General features: G+C 38.7%; 1 pseudogene; it reads left to right on the top strand.

Moving 5' to 3' along the window:
* The first annotated feature begins 10,037 nt into the window (after positions 1-10,037).
* Positions 10,038-10,656, top strand: LOC111756561 (immunoglobulin kappa variable 4-1-like; annotated as a pseudogene).
* The last annotated feature ends 1,111 nt before the right edge of the window (positions 10,657-11,767 follow it).

Genomic DNA, 11,767 nt, shown 5'->3' with positions numbered 1-11,767 from the left:
TATCAGTTTTGAATACAATCTTCTCTGCCTCAATTCTGTTATGCTCTTTTATTGTCATAAGTTGTCTGCTTATTTTCTTCCTTCTGTTTTCTGCTCCATTCTTTGAGGTCTCTCTGCCACTGTCCTGAAATCCTAGTCCTTTTCTCTCTCTGTAGAATGCCCTTCAGTATTCTCTGTTGGTTTGGATTGGTGGTTACAAATTTCCCAAGTTTCTCTATGTCTTGGAAGCATCATGTTTCTCCATTAATTTCTAGAGACAGTTTAGCAGAGTATATCAATCTGGGATGGAGGTTATTTTCTTTTAGGACTTGGAATATTTTGCCCCATGCTCTTCTTGACTTGATGGTTTATTTCGAGAAGCCTGCCATGATTCTGATGGGCCTTCCTTTATAGGTTATCTGTTTCTTGTCTCTAACAGCTTTAAATATTATGTTTTTATATTTAATTTCTGGGATATTTATTATTATATGCCTGGGTGTAGCTCTATTTGGTTATTATTATATGCCTGGGTGTAGCTCTATTTTGGAGTTCTGTATGCCTCAGATATCAGAATATCATTTTCTTTTCCTAGTTTGGGAAGATTTTTGAATTATTTCTATGAATAACCTTTGTAGTTCCTTTGTTTGTACCCATGCCTCATCATTCACATTCTTTGTTCTCAAGTTGTAGATCCTCTTGTCATCTTCTAGCCTTTGTACTGTTACTGCTTGCTTCCTTGTTATTTTTAAAAGTTTTCCTTTTCAAAATCCCAAATTGCAAAATTGCCCTGCAGTTTGGATAATCTATCCTTAGTTTCTTTCAAGCTGATTTATGTCTTTCCATAGGGTTTTTAATTTCCTGGTAATCTACTTGAATGTGCTTTATGTATTCTATTTTTTTTATATTCTTCACCAAATGGTTCTCTCCTTTGTTTGAGTTCCTCCTTTCTTCCGTCTGTGTCTGCTTGAGGGGTGCTTAGTTTCTCTTTTATTAATCTTCTTATATCTTACTTTACTTAGCTAAATTTTTCACTTTTGAACTCGTCTTTGAGGTCCTGAATATATCTCTTTATGTCCACTGGCACTGTGTCTGACATTGCATGTTTGCTTTTCTCATTTTCCTTTGTATTTACCTGTCCTGGGTCAATGATCTCAGGGTTGGGACCTGGGGACTTTTGTTGTTGCTTCTTCTTCCCATCTTTTTTGCTTATTCCAGGAGGCTGCAGTTTCTTTGTTGGTTACAATTCTTCTGAATTCTGCTGGCTAGATGACCCTTCCCAGTGCTGTGTGGTAGTGAGTTGCAGAGAGGGACAGTGTATGCTTGCCCCTCGCCTCCAGATCAGTCAAACTGCTGTGGCCTCAAATTTATTACTTAATGGCACCTTCTCCCTGGGTCAGTCAAACTTCTGAGGCTTCACTGGGTTAGTGTGGTTAGTGTACGCTACCACTGTAGGAACTTGATTTCAGATAACCTATTGGGTCTCAGCCTGATCACATGACCCAGGCCTAGCTCACTCCACCAATCCTGTTAGGGAAGGGAACAACTGACTGAAGTCACTGCTGCCCCTTGTACTTTCCAGTCCTGCCCAGACCCAGAATGTCATCTGCCAGAGCCTCTTTGTCTATGGAATGTCTCTACTCTAGTCACTCACCACAGGTTGATGTAGGCACCCTACCAACTCAGCTCTCCGTTTGGCTCACTGATCCCAAAATTCATTGTAACTGCACCTCCAGAGAGTCAAAGGTATGGGACCTCAGACAGCTCAGTAAGTTGTGGTGGGACTCGGATGGTTGATAAGTTACCCGCTGCAGTGGGAACACTGAACCTTTAGCTATTCCAATAATAGAATCAGGACGTTTGGTTGGTTTGCCTTACCTTAATTTTTCTTGGGATGAGAGAATTCATCTCCTTCTGTTTCAGGATCCCCACTCTGTATCATGTTGAATTCTAAGTTGACTATCTCAGGAAGCCTCTGCATCCAGTTGTTATCTATCTGCCATCTTTGCTCCTCCCCCTCAGTTAAAACATTTCTTAAGAAAAAAATTCTCTTTATACAAATAATAAGGAATAATGCATTACTCTTTTGAGTGATCATGAATTATCTTTCTCACTTGTACACTTATAACGGATACAGAGCAGCCATAGTCATAGTTTAAAGAGACATTCTAAATATAGAATGGCACTATTGAGTCTGGTTTTTCAATGTTCCAGTATAATTAGAATCAGTGTCTAATACTTTCTAGACCTATGTAAGATGGTCACTACGGAAAGAGGGTCAATTTCAGACTTTCCACAAAACCATGAGAAAATGAAGCCATACTGTTAGCAGTCTGTAAGTACACGGTATGCTTTATGACAGCCCAAGAGCTGCAGTGTACCCTTACATATTTGGGAAAGTGAGTTTATGGAAAAAGAAGGATTTTGTAATGTGTGCTTTTACTGTAAATAAAAGGTTCTCTAGATGTTCTCATCATCATCTATATGTGTGTGTGTGTGTGTGTGTGTGTGTGTGTGTGCATGTTTGTTTGTGCATTGGGATTTAACCCTGGGATATGTACAATTAGCTACAACAGTCTGTTTCATTTCCCTGGTTTTGAGAATGCATCTCACTGTGTTGGTCACTCGCCAAGACTCATTTCCAACTGTCTATTGTCCTGCCTCAGCCACCACTGTGCTGTGGTTACAGGTGGTACCATGTGACTTGGATGATTTTATCTTTTGTGTGCATGTATGTTATTTCTGAATACTTCAAAAGGTTGAAAAGTTCAATTATTGGACCTGTCTTGACACTTAAGGCCCTGTTCTTCATCTGTCTCACAGGAATCAGCACTAAGTGAAACAGAAGAAAATAATTTCATTTCATCCAAATCCTGTGTATTTGGGGGAAAAAGCAGTAGAGAAAAAGTTCATGTGGCATCCATCTACGAGGGGAAGGATCCCATTGTTACAGGCTGAGTCTCTATTAGAATATGGTGCAAAGTTCTCTTCCCCAATAGGAGAATCCACCCCGACCTCACAATTACTGCTCATCAGAGAAGCTTTCTGCTAGTAACACCGTGGATCTAGGCAATGCTTCTAGCAACTGTCATTTCCAGGTGAAATATTTTGTTGTTAGAAAACATGTCACCATAGTCTTCCTGGCCCAGTAATTAATCTCCATAAGGGCACTGCTGTCAAAAGGATTGGAAGGAAGATTTCAAAATTACTTATTTCAGATAAAGAAGTAATTGTTCTGTTGAAGGCAAGTGTGGAAGGGGAAAATGACTCTGCCTTAGGTAAAAAGTATGCAATTCCCGGGCAGTGGTGAATATATTATCCTCATTATTCTCACATGGAAATGTTAACTACAAGTCTGAATACATGTTAACATGTACATGTGTGTAATTATAAATATTTATGTACAGAAATGTGTCCACGTATGAGTATTTATATATTAATTTGTATCTATTTATATATACACATGAGTGAATATACACATATAAATGTATACACACAGCTATATATAAATGTATATGTATACATACTCACTTATTGAGTAATTAAAAATTTTGTTAGGCAAGTGATTCCTTTGAAATCTATTTTTTGGGGGGCTTTTGAGTCAGCTTCTCACATTGTACTTCAGGCTGGCCTTAAATTCACTGTGTAGCTCATGCTAGGATCAAGCAGGTCAGCCACTCATCCTCCTTACATCAGAAACTGCTCACTCATTGCACAGACCCCTTAGAGTCTGGTGTCTCTCTTCTGTTCAGTGAATGTGAGTCTGGAAGAGATTTCACTGTTGTCATCATTAGCTTCTAAACTGAAGATATGGCATGTAATGACTGTCAAAAATGTTGTAGTCATTCCCCATTTGTGACTCACCCTGTAGGACAAACTCGTTTTAGTATCTGTCCTGCTGTTTGCTGGCCATGTGACACAGGAGTTGCACTCTCTCTGTCTGCATAAAGGGTCTGTCCCATTCCTCCTGATAAGAAAGGTGCAGCTTTTAGCAGAAAATTAAATGGATTTGTATTTATTATGGAAAAGCCTTATAGGAAAACTCAGTAAAGACATTGACGTTACTTTTTTATTTGTACAGTAAGATTTTGCATGCAATTATGCCATGAATATGCCAAAGTCATCATTTCACAGTTATGGAGGTTGGAAGTACAGCTCAGTGCTCAGTGTAATAGAGCCAGGATGCTGTCAGGATGAACTCACTCTGGAGGATCTAGAAGGGAATCTGTGATTCTTCAGCTCCTAGAGGTGTGCCTGAGCCTGTGTCCTTCATCTTCCCATCTCCCAGAATTTCATCTCCTGGACCCTCTCCAGGATACACCTGTGTGTGCTGCCTCTTTGTGCGCTTTCCAGATGTCAGCGCTGAAGATCCTCAGTCCACAGGAATTAAGGGTGTGCTTCTGTTGTCCATATATTCTACCTTACAGTCTTTCAAACTCAGCTAATTAAAAGAAGTCTGTTTCTGAAGAGGGAAAACTTGCAATGTGCTAACTAATTCCATTCATACATCCACTTTCAAATGGAAATAAAGCACTGACTGTTTTTTGAAGCATAGAGGTGATGAAGATGAGTCTCATGGGCCACTTATAATTGTTGAATTTCTGCACCGGATCTTCAAGTTATCTCTGTATGAAGTTTCCTTTCTTTACTTGCTTGCTGTGCAGGTATTTCCTGTGATAACAGACAGTTTGAATAAGAAAAGCACCTGGTGATGTGGGCGGTGCCATGCATAGATGTAATGGGGATGCACCAAGATGAGAGCTTCATCTACACTTGAGAAACCCACAGAATTATGAAAACAAGAATAATTGATGTATATTCTACAAAGGTCAAAAATCCTTTTTATAGAGCAAAACAGCAACTCAAATAGTTTGTGATGTTCCCATTGCAGGAAAGCTGCATATGAGCATCTGAAACATCTAGAGAGTTTATGCAGGGTGCAGGCAGCAGTGAGTCTCAGGTGAGTTTATGGTGAGTGAACAGAGTGCACCTGGGAATGTCTTTTGGTTCTGGCCCTGCTTTACAGATGAAATAAGTTTTTGAAGACATATGTGTGTGTGTGTGTGTGTGTGTGTGTGTGTGTGTGTGTATGACATATATATATATATATATATATATATATATATATATATGAATGTATAGTGAAATGGTTGCTTTTCATAAACATAAAATTTATCACTAGATAACTATCCTAAAAGGAAAAAAATGTCCTATGACTGTGAATATGCTGTAACACTGAGCTTCTTGGACCCCAGTGCAAACAAAGTAAAGTATTATGTTATGGATTTCTTGTTTGTGGAAAAATTCCTGTTCTTATATCTGGCTCATTGTTTTTCTAGTACAAATTTTGAGGATCATTTTTCCTTCAAGGAATTGCATGGAAGCTGTTAAGAACTGAGTTGAGTAACAGTCTCAACTATATTTTCATAGACAATACAAAAGTAAGATCTACATGGCCTTTTGCTCTACAATTGGAGACAGTGCATACACAGTGTAAAATGATGAGACTAGAATATGGGTCTGAGCTCAGGTACAAAATCTCCTTGGTGGACACAGAGCGTGGCCTCCCAGCAATAAGCCTTGATGTCACTTGACTTGTGTACTCCCTTAGCCTCCAGTGATGTGAATGTCCTGAAGCTGTCTGAGAGCTGATTAGAGCATTTCAAGAGCTGAAGTCTTAATTTGCTGCCATAAAACTTAACCATCCTGATGGGTCAATACTGGCGGGTGTCTTTCTCTGGCCAGAGGTTTTCTTCCCAGTGGAGGAAGTGCGGAGTTTACTTCAGACGCAGGATGAGATCCCCAGCTGTTCATCTTAGCCATCCTGTGTAAGTCAGGGAATTGTTCCCAGTGCTGTGCTTTTTCATTTGAATGTATGAATGATCCATCTCTCATATGAAACACAAAATAATGATAATAAAAATCATTTCCCGCAAAATAAAAAAATGCATGAAATCAATTATGTTCTTAAAGTTTCCAGTGATTTGTTTGACTTGCCTTATTGTCATGGTCCCAAAGACCCAAGCCTGGTTGCCATCCTTGGCTGCTGTGTTTCAAATCTGGTGCATAACCCTGAACACTCCTCATGTCCCAATCTATGTCCACAGATTCAGAAGAGACTAGTTTGGTGATGGATGAAGATGGGAGCTTTCTTCTGTCTGTTTCTTGTGTCTGTGTGTGGATGTTTAAGACTGAAGTCAGGCTCTCAGGATCCTAATGTAGCACTGAGCTAAACCTGCAGTCTTGGAATCTGGACTTTTCTGAGCTCTTCAAAGAGTTCCTGTGTGGTCTGCCCTGCCTGCTCTCTACTAACTGTACATCTTACCAGACCTTCTTTGTCCCAAAGTCTTTTCGCTAGGCCTGCTTTTTAACCTATGGAATGCTGAGTGCTTCTCCTCCTCACTTCCCTGCCAGGCGCCATTGCTCCTGCTAATCATGTTTGAGTGTATTCCCCACTGTGACACTGACCCTGATGAAAGCCTGGTGGCTCTTTCACTCAGAATGTGGTGCCTGGAATTGGAGGACAGAGTTGCGATCAGTGACTGGCTTAAGAGCAGGACTCTAAGTGGGTATCGCAAGATCATTATCCCACAAGACACTGGATTTTGTGTAACATGGAGAATGGTTTGTGTGCTGTATTTGGCTGTGGCAGGGCTGTCTGTGCTGTGGATTATAATGACTAGAACAGCATGTGAGGTACACAACAGAATGGATATTGCATACAAAATGGTCTGTGAGAGCCTGTTTTCAACACAGAAGAAAAATAACAAAGAGGTTAAATGTGCAGAGCTTTGGATATCTGTGGCTGGTGGAAAGACACACTTTTTAACAGATGGCATTAGGAAAAATGGTTACACACATGAGAAGTTTCAGCATAAACCTGTATTTCTAATCTTGCAGTAAAATATAATATATATGAATCAAAACCCTGGGCTTTAATACAGAAACACTTAATCTGCAGGAAGATAATATAGGAAAACTTTGAGGGTATAAGAATGGATAAAGCCTTTTTGAATAGAATCCCTGTTGTACCAGAAATAATATCAATAAATAACAAATTAAATTACAATGCCTCTGTGTGGATAAAGATGCAGCTGAAAGAACGAAAAGACAAAATGTAGAATGGGAAGAAATCTTTTCCCCATTCTCCTTAGTAAGAAGATTAATACTGACAACATGTAAAGAACTTTAAGAAAGAGAACTCCTAAATAAGGGTCAATCAAAAATGGGTAAATGAAAGGGCCAGAGAGTTTTTAGAAAAAGAATAATACATTTTTAGAAGAAGAGTAATAAGTTTTTAAAAGAAGAACAAATGGTAAATATATAAAGAAATTTTCATTATTACAAATCCTGAGAAAAATGCAAAGTAGAACAACACTCAGATTCCATTTTCTCCCTGGACAAATGGCCACCCTATAGAAATCAAATAATATCAAATATCACTGAGGCTGTAGGGAAAAACACACCATTCTGTTTTGTTGGTAGAAATGTAAACTAGTAAAACCAACATGGAACTCTGTGTGCAGAGTCTGCAAATAACTAAATATAGAAATTCAGCTTGACTCCACTCTTCCCATTATAGTTATCTTTCCCGAGGGCTTCAGGACATCATATTACAGTGATCCATGCACAGCCATGTTCAGAGCAGCACAATTCATAAGCACTAAATCCTGGGATGCAGCTCATATGCCAATCAATAGATGGATGGGATATAAAGAAATGTACTTACACAGAGGAGTACTACTGAGCCATAAAAATGACTGGGTCATTTGTAGGAAATGAATGCAGCTTGAGACCCTTATGTTGGGTGAAATATATCAACACACAACTCTATATATCCCATTGTTTCTCTTAGATGTGAAATCCAAAGTATAAATAGATTAAAGAGTAAACTAAAATAGATTATACAAGATAAGCTGCTAAATGCTCAGCAAATTTGTAGGGAAACTAGAGAGAGAGAGGCAAGAGACAATAAAGGTGGGCAAGAGGAATTAAAAATAACTAAAATGTGTTATGTACATATGCCGACTCCCCGTACAGTACATAGAAGTAAGCAATCACACATTAATAAACATAACCCATAAAAATACAAGCTTAGAACTAAAATATTCCACACACTGTTTAATATTCTACCTATTAAATCACACAGTTTCTTGATCCTGGCCTTATAACCATGGAAAGGAGAGTATCAGTGCTACCTAGGCGGAGGGGATACCAGGAAGTAAGAAAGGGTGGTGATCTTCTCAGTAGGCAGCTGTGATTCTGTGTAAGCTACTAACTGGCTTCTCTTGTCTAAAATGTCCCAATTAGCATTCTTTTTAACACGTGTCTAAAGATGATACATATGTTTACACATTTGATTGTCGTAGATATTTAAGTCCCTCTTCTCCATTTGCTTAACTTGAACAAGCACTAATAAGTGAAATCAAAGAAAATAAACTTGAGATCCTTAAAACAGAAACACAGCCAAATGATGAATTTAAATTTGTAGAGTATATAACTTGTTAAGAGTGAACGCAGACACTTTTACTGATTCCTTGTTTTCTTCCCTTGGAAATTAGAAACTTTCTAAATCCATGCTGTCTGTCTCTCTCTCATATGATAAAATACTAGTAATATTATGAAAATTTTGAATTGGATTACAAAAAATATTTTAATCATATTTTCTATATAAAAATGCAAACATTATTTAAGAATAATACAGCGTGAGATGACAGTCATTAAGCGGAAAAATTAAAACATATTCGATGGTCAAAGGCATTTCTGACTTGCTGCTAAAGTGCAAGACCAATATAGTAATTTGTATTTTGTATGAGATACACTGATATTTCAACTGGAACCAGTTGATTAAACTTTTAAGAGATTTTCTAACTCCCTATGATCCTAATATATCTGTAGTATTATAATTTATTTTAAATTATAATACATTTATAAATTATTGTTTTACAAAATTTGTCATGATTGACAAACTAATACCTAGAAAGACTTCTTTACTGTATAATTTTTGTTATTTTTTAATTTTAATTTTTTAATATTTGTTAATTTTTGTTATTTTTCCTTCTTCCTTGATTTATTACTTTGCGATGCCTTGAGTCTCAATATGGGGCTTACATACCCTTGAAAAATTATTTGTAAGACTCCTTAGTGAATTAGCAAGTTAGTGTCTTCCTCCTGGAGGTTTTAACCTCATACCTAATCGTTGGAAATTGTGTCTGGGTTGATGGTTGTTGATTTCTGTGTTGTCTAAACCAGGTGTTTTTGGAATAAAACCTTTGGCAGTGCAGCTTTGCAGCCATCATACTCAAATTACATTTTATCTTTCAGTCTCTCTCCATTGTTCCGTTTTCTTGGATCCCTCTCCGCAGTGCCCAGTAGCTGTAGAAAGGAAAGTCCTCTGTTTATCCTTGATTCACACTTCAGGGAATCCTTGAGGCCCCTCTATGATCAGGGTCCTCCAGGATTCCTCACAGGGTGATTTCAGGGTCCAGCACTGGCTCTGTGGCTCCTGGAGCCCAGCCATGTCCTTTGTTCCTCAGCATGAGGATAAATGAGACATTGTGATGTTCATAGAAAATATGAATTTGTTTAGAAGTTTTCATTATTATTTTTTCTTTCTTAGTTTTCTTTCCTCTTTCCTCCTTTTTCTTTTGTATTATTTTTTACATTTTTGTTTTTTCTACCATAATTTATGATGTAATTGAAAGTGTTGATATGAAGTCGCCAAACTTTTCATTCCTGTAATATACAAAATCCATTTGAATCTGCTTTTGTTTATTTGAGACTAAAGCCCTTTCCTGGCAGTCTAGTGGATTATTTTTCAAACTTCTATAAAGATCTCAGTTTCTGAATTGACTACTGTAATTTCGTTGTCACCAATGTTCACTTTCCAAGTAGGAATTTTTGGCTCTTGATCTAATCAGATAGGGTCACAACTCATTGCCCATGCAATTTTCTTCCCTATTTAAAGGTAAACTTTCAGAGAATCTTCCAGAGCCAGCCTACCTTCTCAGACTTTATAAATGAGGAGATCTGAGCTCTATCAAGGAGTCATGAGCAGCAAGATGAGGTCAAAGAACAAGGTCTTGCCATGCCTGTTGCTCTGGATCTCAAGTGAGAAACTGGACTGTCCAAAAATCACATAGAGTAGTAACTTTGTAGAGTTAGAATTACAATTTTAAGATGAATGAAAGCAAACTATATTCTAATTTGCATTATCAATAGTGTGATTATTTTAAAGGATGTATTTCAATATTTATATGATAAGGTTTGTGTGTGTGTGTGTGTGTGTGTGTGTGTGTGTGTGTGTGTGTGTATAATCACTATCAATTTCTGATTGCAGGTACCTGTGGTGACATTGTGATGACCCAGTCTCCAGACTCCCTGGCAGTGTCTGCTGGAGAGAGCACCACCATCCACTGCAAGTCCAGCCAGAGTCTTCAATGCAGTGGTACCAACAAGAACTACTTAGCATGGTACCAGCAGAAATCAGCATAATGTCCCAAACTGCTTATCTACTTTGCATCCACTCAGGCATCTGATGTCCCAGACTGGTTCAGTGGCAGTGGCTCTGGCACGGATTTCACACTCACCATCAGTGGCCTGCAGGCTGAAGATGTGATGGATTATTACTGCCAGCAGGGTGTTACTACTCCTCCAACAGTGATTCAGCATGGAACATAATTCCTATCAGGGTCTGCCCTGCTGCTTGCTCCCTGTGTGGCCAGGGCTTGAACAGTTTCCTTTGCTGCCTGAGAGACTGTCCCACTGATCCATGAGGGAGTCCACAGGGCTTTGCAGTAGATAAAAAGGCTTCTGCTGTCCTAGATACTTTGGAATAGAAAACTACAGAGAAGTTATTTGTATCAGTCTTACATTTCTGATAATAATTTACAAACTCATAGCCTTAAGATGAGAAAGTCATTAGTCTATTGTTTTGCAGGACAAAATCCAACACTGCACTCAAGGGCTATAGTGAATCTTTGGTCAGGTGCCTTCTATTTGTGTACTGTAGGATGGAATCTCTCTCTTGACTTTCTTGTATCTTGAATTTCTTTCATTCCTTGACTGATGAACTTTTCTTCCATTTACAGAGCTGTGATCTTCTAAGAGACACAATGGTTAGGAAGTTTCTAACATCCCACCCTTAAGGTCATTTTAATATTCATTCAACACTTTAATTTTACATATTTGATAGAAAAATAGATTCTGAAATACACTGTCTTGGCTCTCCGATCTTAATTTCTCACCCTTCCTATGTGTCCCCCTGGCTCAGTCTCATTCTGTCTCTCTGCTTCTGTCTCTGCTCTGTTGGTTTTCCCCCTCTCTCTCCTTCCCACAGATGATTCTTACTCCACAGCCTCTGGTGTGGCTTTCTCTTTGTGTCCTGACTTCTGAGAATTGGGCTGCCTTTTAGGGACCAGTCTGTCCTCATCTATTTATCCCCGTTTCCTGGTGACCTCACCTCTATCCCTATATTTGCATCTCCAGTTGAGATCACTTCTTAGAGCTCCAGAATTCCACATTTGCAAGGGTTGATTGGAGGCCTCGGGCTACCTCATTATTGGAAATATGTTGCACTGCAAGTCCTTAGTTGCCCTTGTTTCCCACTGTTGCTTTTTTGCCTTCTCATCTACGGAAGCTTCATTGTGAATTCTGTGGTGGCTCCTTTCCAAATAAGAAGTTTTTGATTTGGTTTTTCTCTTCACGTCCAAGATGTCAGCAAACTTATTTGCTCTGCCTTTAAACCACGACCAGGGCCTTCCCACCTTTCAAACAGCTGCTGCCAGGTCTG

This window comes from Cavia porcellus, unplaced genomic scaffold (genome assembly GCF_034190915.1).
Source record: "Cavia porcellus strain 051 isolate PalLab524CR breed Dunkin Hartley unplaced genomic scaffold, mCavPor4.1 scaffold_18, whole genome shotgun sequence".
NCBI classification, from domain to species: Eukaryota; Metazoa; Chordata; class Mammalia; order Rodentia; family Caviidae; genus Cavia; species Cavia porcellus.
This window is presented reverse-complemented; position numbering and strand designations above follow the sequence as displayed.